Source organism: Pseudorca crassidens, chromosome 19 (assembly GCF_039906515.1).
Source record: "Pseudorca crassidens isolate mPseCra1 chromosome 19, mPseCra1.hap1, whole genome shotgun sequence".
NCBI lineage: Eukaryota > Metazoa > Chordata > Mammalia > Artiodactyla > Delphinidae > Pseudorca > Pseudorca crassidens.
The window spans coordinates 44143383-44150345 of NC_090314.1; positions in this window are offsets into that span (position 1 = coordinate 44143383).

The window sequence follows — 6963 nt, forward strand, 5'->3', positions numbered from 1 at the left end:
CTGGGTCCCCTCTTTGTCTTGGCCCCCTTGCTGGCTCTAAATTCTGAAATTGGGGTCAGAACCTTCTAAAGACCACCCAAGCCAAGGGGAAGCCTCTAGGTTTGTTCAGGATGACAGGAATGGAGGGTTGGAGAATCACAGAATCATTGTTCAACCCAGTTTCAGACAACTCGGTCCATTTTATCCATGGGTAAGTTGAGGCCCAGGGGCCAGTGTCATCCAGAGCCAGGAGAGGACCCTGGCGCCAAGGCATGACCGGGGAGGCTCTTTTATCCTTTCACCCTGAGCCTGGAGGCAGAGGTTGGGGCTGGGTGGGTGAGGGAAACCAGAGCAGGCCCTCATCCAAGTCTGGAGGCAGCAGGGAAAGCAAAATGGGTTCCTGGGGCTTGGGCTGCTGAGGCAACCTTGACTTTGTGGAGGGCAGCCTAGTGCCCAGACTTTGGCTCAGACAGACCTGGTCACTTAACTACTTGGGTGAGGTTGGGCAGGTATGACCTTTCAATCCTGCGAGCCTCAGTTTTCCTATCTGTCAAATGGGGATGGTGATTCCTATCTATAGAGTTCCTGTGAGGGCCAGTGGGCAGAATGCCTGAATAGGGCTTGGGGCCAAGGCCAGTAAGTGGTTCTACTGGACTTCCTTCTCAGGACCCGTGGTCCCCATCTGTAATAAAATCCAGTTGGGACCTGGTGGTTTCTAGGGCTCCCTTGCTCTGTGTTTGCAGCCCTTTCTCCTCCCTCCAGGCCCCTTCTTTCCTGCAGTTTCCCTTCTTTCCTCTGTGGTCTAGTTGTCTAACTAAGGGCAGAGGTCTGGGGTGTATGGTTAGACCACTGGTAGGAAAAGGCAGGCCCAGGCCCCCTAAAGTTTCCCTGCCTCACCTAGTCTTCCAGGGGCTGTGTGTGAGGCCCCTCTGGGAGGTGAAAGGGGGCCACACTGTGGGGAGGGGTGCTGGGGGTGCACAGTGAGGTAGTGAGGTTGTGGTCTCCCTCCCCCGTGTGCCCTCCACAATCTGGGAACCAGCTCCCCTGATTGGAACCAGATGGGTCCGCTGTGGCTGGAGGCCCGTCTCTGCAGTCCACTGACTCAATGCCCTTCCCTGGGAGGGGAGAGGGAGCGTGGGCCAAGGGGAAGTGGAGGTGAGGAGGGTCCTTTTCATCAGGGCTGGGAGAGAGAGTACTTTCCTTCTCTCTCCTCTCCAGGCTAGAGGCCTGGGAACTTTTCTGTTACCCACAGAGGATTATGGTGGGATGGTGGCCAGCTGGGGACAAGTCTCTCACTGAGGCTTAGGGGGGCAGTCTTAGAATTTATGATGCCTCCTCTGGGAGCCTGAGCCCCATTTCTGAAGCTCAGCTCAGCTGCAGGTTGCCAAATAGGGGCTAGCTATGCCTGTACCCCGACTCCAGGAGTGCCCCGAGGCCATTCCTCTCACCCTTGGACTCCTTGGCCTTGGTGGACTGCCAAGTTCCTGCCCTGGGGGTTGGGGTGGAAGGGCTGGGGCTGGGCCGGGGCCCAGGGTTCCCGTCATCGCACGCCTGGCAGCTACCCGGCTGCAGATGGCCCTCCCGCCAGCCTGGCAGCCAGCACAAATGCTTTACAGCTGTACCTCTATCGGCTTGCCCCGAGAGCCTAGAGACAGAGGTAGGGAGCTAGGGGGCACAGAGCTACGGTGGGTGGGGGACAGGCTAAGATGGCGGCCCAGCAAACCCGGGTTGCTAAGATAGAGAGGAAAAGGAAACTTGAGGATCCAGAAACAGCTTCCCGAGCAAGGACCGCAGGGAGGATCCTGGGTGCTACGGCCTGGCAGGTCCAGGGATCAGGGTCCCTGCCTCCCTTCTGGGTCCTGGTCTCTGAGTAGAGCCAGAAGTTTCCAAATTGAAGCAGCAGGAAGGGGAGGCCAGGCTCGTCCCCACCCAGGGGAAATTGGACCAGACTGCTCAGGAAACAAATTCAATTTTCCAGCATCATGGAAGGTTAGTCAGACAATAGAGGGCTTTTTTCCCCCAGAAAACATAAGAAAAAAAACATCATAAGAAACAAAAGTCCAGTTGCCTTCAGCTGAGCTGTTTCCCAACTTCATTTCTCAGCTTCAGGTCAAGGCTTCTCATTCAAAGTGACATGTGACTGCCCAGTGACCCTGGCCTGATCGCAGGCCTTGTGAGGGACCATGCTCCCAGGGTCTGTGACCACCCCGACTTCCAAAAGCCCTGGGTGGGCCCAGCCCCATGCAAGGGAGGGGTAGTGGTAAAAATAAAAACCTTCCCCCAAAGAGATTTTGGATTTAGGGGCTGGTAAGTCCTAAGTCCCAGGCAACAGGCCCAGATGGGTTTATATTAAAATGTAAACGGACCTGAAAAGTTTTGAAAAGTTTTCTTTTTGGGGGGTGGGGTGGACCACAGGAGGTTGCCTTTAAAATGCAAAGAGACCTTGTAAACTCCTGCTTGGGGAATTTCTTGGGGCTGGAATGAGGAGAGCCGGCTTTGCAGGCTAGGGAAGGGCCAGCCTCCAGTTGGGTCCTCTGCAGATGGTGGCCTTGTAGGGGACTCTGGGCCCTGGCAGGGGAGGAGAGGGTTTGCACAATCTAAAGTAGAGGGCAGGCCCAGAGTGGGGGAGAGCAGAGGTTGCCAGGAGACAGATCCCAAAGTTCTAGGGTGGGAGGTGGGCGGTGGGGAAGACCACACAGGAAGCCTCGGGATAGAGCTGGGCGGCATCTCTGGGCTGGAGGGGGGGTGTAGGGCGGCGTGCGGGTGGGGGGGGGTTGTCAGGAAGAGGGGTGGCTCCAGCCTAATGGCTGAGAAACGTCCTTCCTAAGAAGATCGGGGCTGGGAACAGCTTTCAAGTTCTTCTCCAGTTCACCCATTACACAGATGGAAAACAAAGGCCTAGATGGGGTCTGTGATTTGCTTGCCTGAAGGCATAAATGAGCTGGTGGCATACAGATGAGAACTCAGGGCAGTGGTCTTTTGGCACCGTCTCCCAGTGGGGGCAGGGGAGACTCTTCAGGCTCCGGAAAGGGGAAGCTAGGAAGGGCTATAATATTTGGGAGGAAGGAAGGAGGTCCTGATGGAAGATTCTGGGTGGAAGATTACAGGGAAATATGCCACCTTTCAGGCAGACAGAGGGACAGGGGACTTTTGTAACAGTCTGAGCAGCCTGGTGTAGCGGCTGGAGTGGGATGGGGACCTAATCGCTGGTGGGAGAAGAGGGGCTTGTCAGAGACACCAGAAGGAGGGGCAGACAACTCTATCCTGGTGTAGATGGAGGCAGGGGATTGGACTTGATGACCTCTGGTTCAATAAGTTCCAAATGTCATCATTATCATAATCACTATGGGTTTGGGTCCAAATCGCTTGGGTTCAAATCACACTTTACCATTATTATGGTTGGACCCTGGGAAATGGACTTAATCTCCCAATCCACAGTTCCGTATCCATCAAATGAGGGTAAATAATGATACCTACATGGTGTTGCTATCAAGATTAAATGAGATAATACACGGCAAAGCTTCTAACAAATGCTGTAGGCCTGATGTGCGCCAGGCACTGTTTTAGGTGCTGGGGATCCAGCAGTGAACATGCGAGTCTTCTTCTTCGTCGAGCTCCTGTTCCAGCAGCCTGGTACGTGGCATTATATTAGGTGCCCAATGAGAGGTCGACAGGAGTGCTAGCCTTCTCAGAATGAACACTGGTACTCCACAGGCTACAAAGTGTGTTCACGCCCAGTGTGTCTCTAATTTTTTGAGGCGGATATTATAATCGAGGAAACTGAGGCTTAATGCCCAGGGAAGTGGCTTGCCCTAAATCATGCAACTAATCAATGGCAGAGGGGACCTGCCACCCAGATCTGTCTGACCACCAGGCTTCTAATTCTTGATGCAGAAGAGAGAAGTTGCGTGTGTGCGTGCGCAGGGGAGTGGGGTGAACTAAGGAAAGGATACATCCCATCTCGGTATTCACGGGGTGTCCAACCCGAATGCTGTGGAGGAGAGAAGCTCTCTCCTGGGTCATGTGCAGGCCTCTCCCGACCTCCTAGCCAGCCGGGGGTCACCTAATTCTGCATTGCTCACGTGGGCGCTCAGCGTGGTATTTGGTGACGCAGGTGAATGAGTGAGCGAGACTCATCGTCCTTTTCCTCCCCCTCCTTATTCTCTCTTTCTGGTTCCCTCTTCCTGGCTTGTCTTCCTGCCCCCTAGGCCTCCTCCAAGCCAAGCTCCACTTGCTCCTCGGCAAGATTTTTTTTTTTTTTTTTTTTTGCGGTACGCGGGCCTCTCACTGCCGCGGCCTCTCCCGTTGCGGAGCACAGGCTCCGGACGCGCAGGCCCAGTGGCCATGGCTCACGGGACCAGCCGCTCCGCGGCATGTGGGATCTTCCCAGACCGGGGCACGAACCCGTGTCCCCTGCCTCAGCAGGCGGACTCTCAACCACTGCGCCACCAGGGAAGCCCCCCGGCAAGATTTGACTGGGAAGGGGTGAAGGCTGAGACACCTTCCAGGAAGCAGAGAGTTACAAAACGAGTCCCTGGCTGGCTCCAAGGGCACAGACTCAAGAAGAAGAGGGTCTGCTTTGCTGGGGCTGAGAGCCCCAGCCTGGTCGGGACTGGGGGGATTATGGGGGTGGGGAACATGGCTGGGGCGGGGCCCTGTATGGAGGGGCGCTATGGATTGAACTGTGTCCCCATAAATTCACAGGTTGACCCCAATGTGACTGTATTTGGAGATAGGACTCTTAGGAGATAACTTAGGAGGTTAACTGAGGCCATAAGGGTGGGGTCCTAATTTGATAGGATTGGTAGCCTTGTAAGAAGAGGAAAATGCCCTGAGGAAAGGCCATATGTGCACACAGCTAGAAGGTGGCCGTCTGCAAGCCAAGAAGAGAATCCTCACCAGAACCCAACCATGCTGGCACCCTGATCTTACACCTCCAGGCTCCAGAACTGCGAGAGAATAAGTGTCTGCTGTTTAAACCACCCAGTCTGTGATATTTTGTTATGGCAGAGTCTGAGCAGACTAATACGGGGGAAGGGGGAGCCCTAGTCCTGTTCTTTCCCACGTAGTCCTTTCAAGCTCGGAGAGAACCCAGGCCCCAGGCCCAGATCAGGTAGGCTTCTGTCCCAGCCTGCCTCAGGATGAGAGCCCCTATCTCTTTCCTGGCCTGAACTCCAAGTCTTCACAGCTTCCTCTTCCCATCACACTCCTTCCCAGCCCAGGCCTCAGATCCTTTCTCCTGTCCCCACATCTGGTTACTTACTCCCTGTCTGAAAAGCCTCTGTTGTCTCCCCATTACCTACCGGATAAAGTCCAAGCATGTTGCCGTGTACAATTGTGCATTATACAACTTGCACAACTGTACACAGCGGTCCTGAGTCCAACCTCATTCATTCATTCATTCATTCACCAAGTATTCATCCCTTGGACATTCTCAGCTTAGCACCCAAGGCTCTTAATGATCCAGCTCCTCCCTCTTTCCTTTGCTTCCTCTCTTGCCTACTCCCTTGGGCACCACATGCTTCAGCCACTCTGAACAGGGAATCTTTTCATACCTATGGGCTTCAGGCACAAATTCATCCATCTGCTTGTCTGAGTGCTGAGCCAGTGGAATGGGCACAAGTTTGGAATTCCTTTTCTCTGCCATTTACTAGCTGGGTGAATGTGGGAAAGTTAACCTTCTGAGCCTCAGTTTTCTAATCTGTAAAATGGGATTAAACATATATAATGCGCTTCACATTGCACTTAGCCTATAGGAGCCCCCTAGCAAAAGTTGGGTTCCCCCCCCGTCTTTACTGTTAGACTCCCATTTATCCTTGAAGACCCGACTCAAATGTTACTGCCTTGGTGACGTTGCCCTCCTTCTCCCCAACTGGGGAAAGCTCATCTTCTCTGTACCCTTCCTGCCAGCTCTGTATGACACTTACAAACCTCCATTATAACGCTGTTATATTCATCCATTTTCCTGGATCCCATGAATAGAGCATGCAGCCAGAAAGCACTGCTGCATGAATCAAGGTACTGCCTTCTGGGTTGGGGGCCTTTAGCCCCCCAGCCCTGCCCTCTTGTTCCAAGTTCTCAGCCTATTGGATAGCATGAGAGTTAGGACCAGGGGGACGGGGTGGGGGTAGGGTGTTAGGGGCTGAGGATGAAAGCAGAGGTGAGCCACCTGCGGGAGATGAGTATGGGGGCTGGCTGGTCAGATGGGGTAGGGGTGAGGGTGCCTCAGCTCTCTGGGGAGTCCACTCTGTAGCCAGAGAGGAGGCAGGGGTTAGAGGACATGGGAATCTGGGTTTTGAGAAATGGTTGGTGGCGCAGCGGGCTGCTGTCCTCCATTCCCATCAACTCCAGCAGCAGCTGGGCTTTGCTGTGGGTCCAGCCACCGGGGGCAGAGGGGCGAGGGGATTAAATGGGACAAGAGTAGGAAGGTTTTTCTGTAAAGGGGGAGAGGATGGGTTTGGGGGTGGGTGGGTGGAGAAGGTATGATGAGAAGAAGGGTGAGGAAGGAGAGAGACCCTGGGAGGGGGAGAGGAGGGAGGGATGGTGTACTTATGTGTAGAGAGAAGGATGAGAAAGGGATGCGGCAGGGTGGAAAGTCGGGAGACAGGACATTGTGGGTACGGGGGAGAGAGGCTTAAGACCCAGGACTGCAAAGCCTGGAGAGGAAACCCCTGGGTGTCCCTGCATGGGTGCAAAGACCCCTCCCTTCCCAGCTCCTGCCTTGGTGGAGGTCCTTCCCTTCTGCCCTTGCTGGGCTGGCGGCTCTGCCCATCAGCAAAGGTCAAGTTCTCTACAAAATCTTCCTAGAGGAAAGATGAGCTATGTAAATGCAGTAGAGGTCATTACCTCCCGTGGACTCTGTCCAGGGCCAGGGAGGGGGCTGGGCGGGGGGCTGAGAGGGGCCCCCTCTGGAACTGCAGTTGGGCAGTGGGAGGGGCAGCAGGGGCTTCTCAGTGGTGGTTCAAGGTCTCTTGGGAAGGTCTC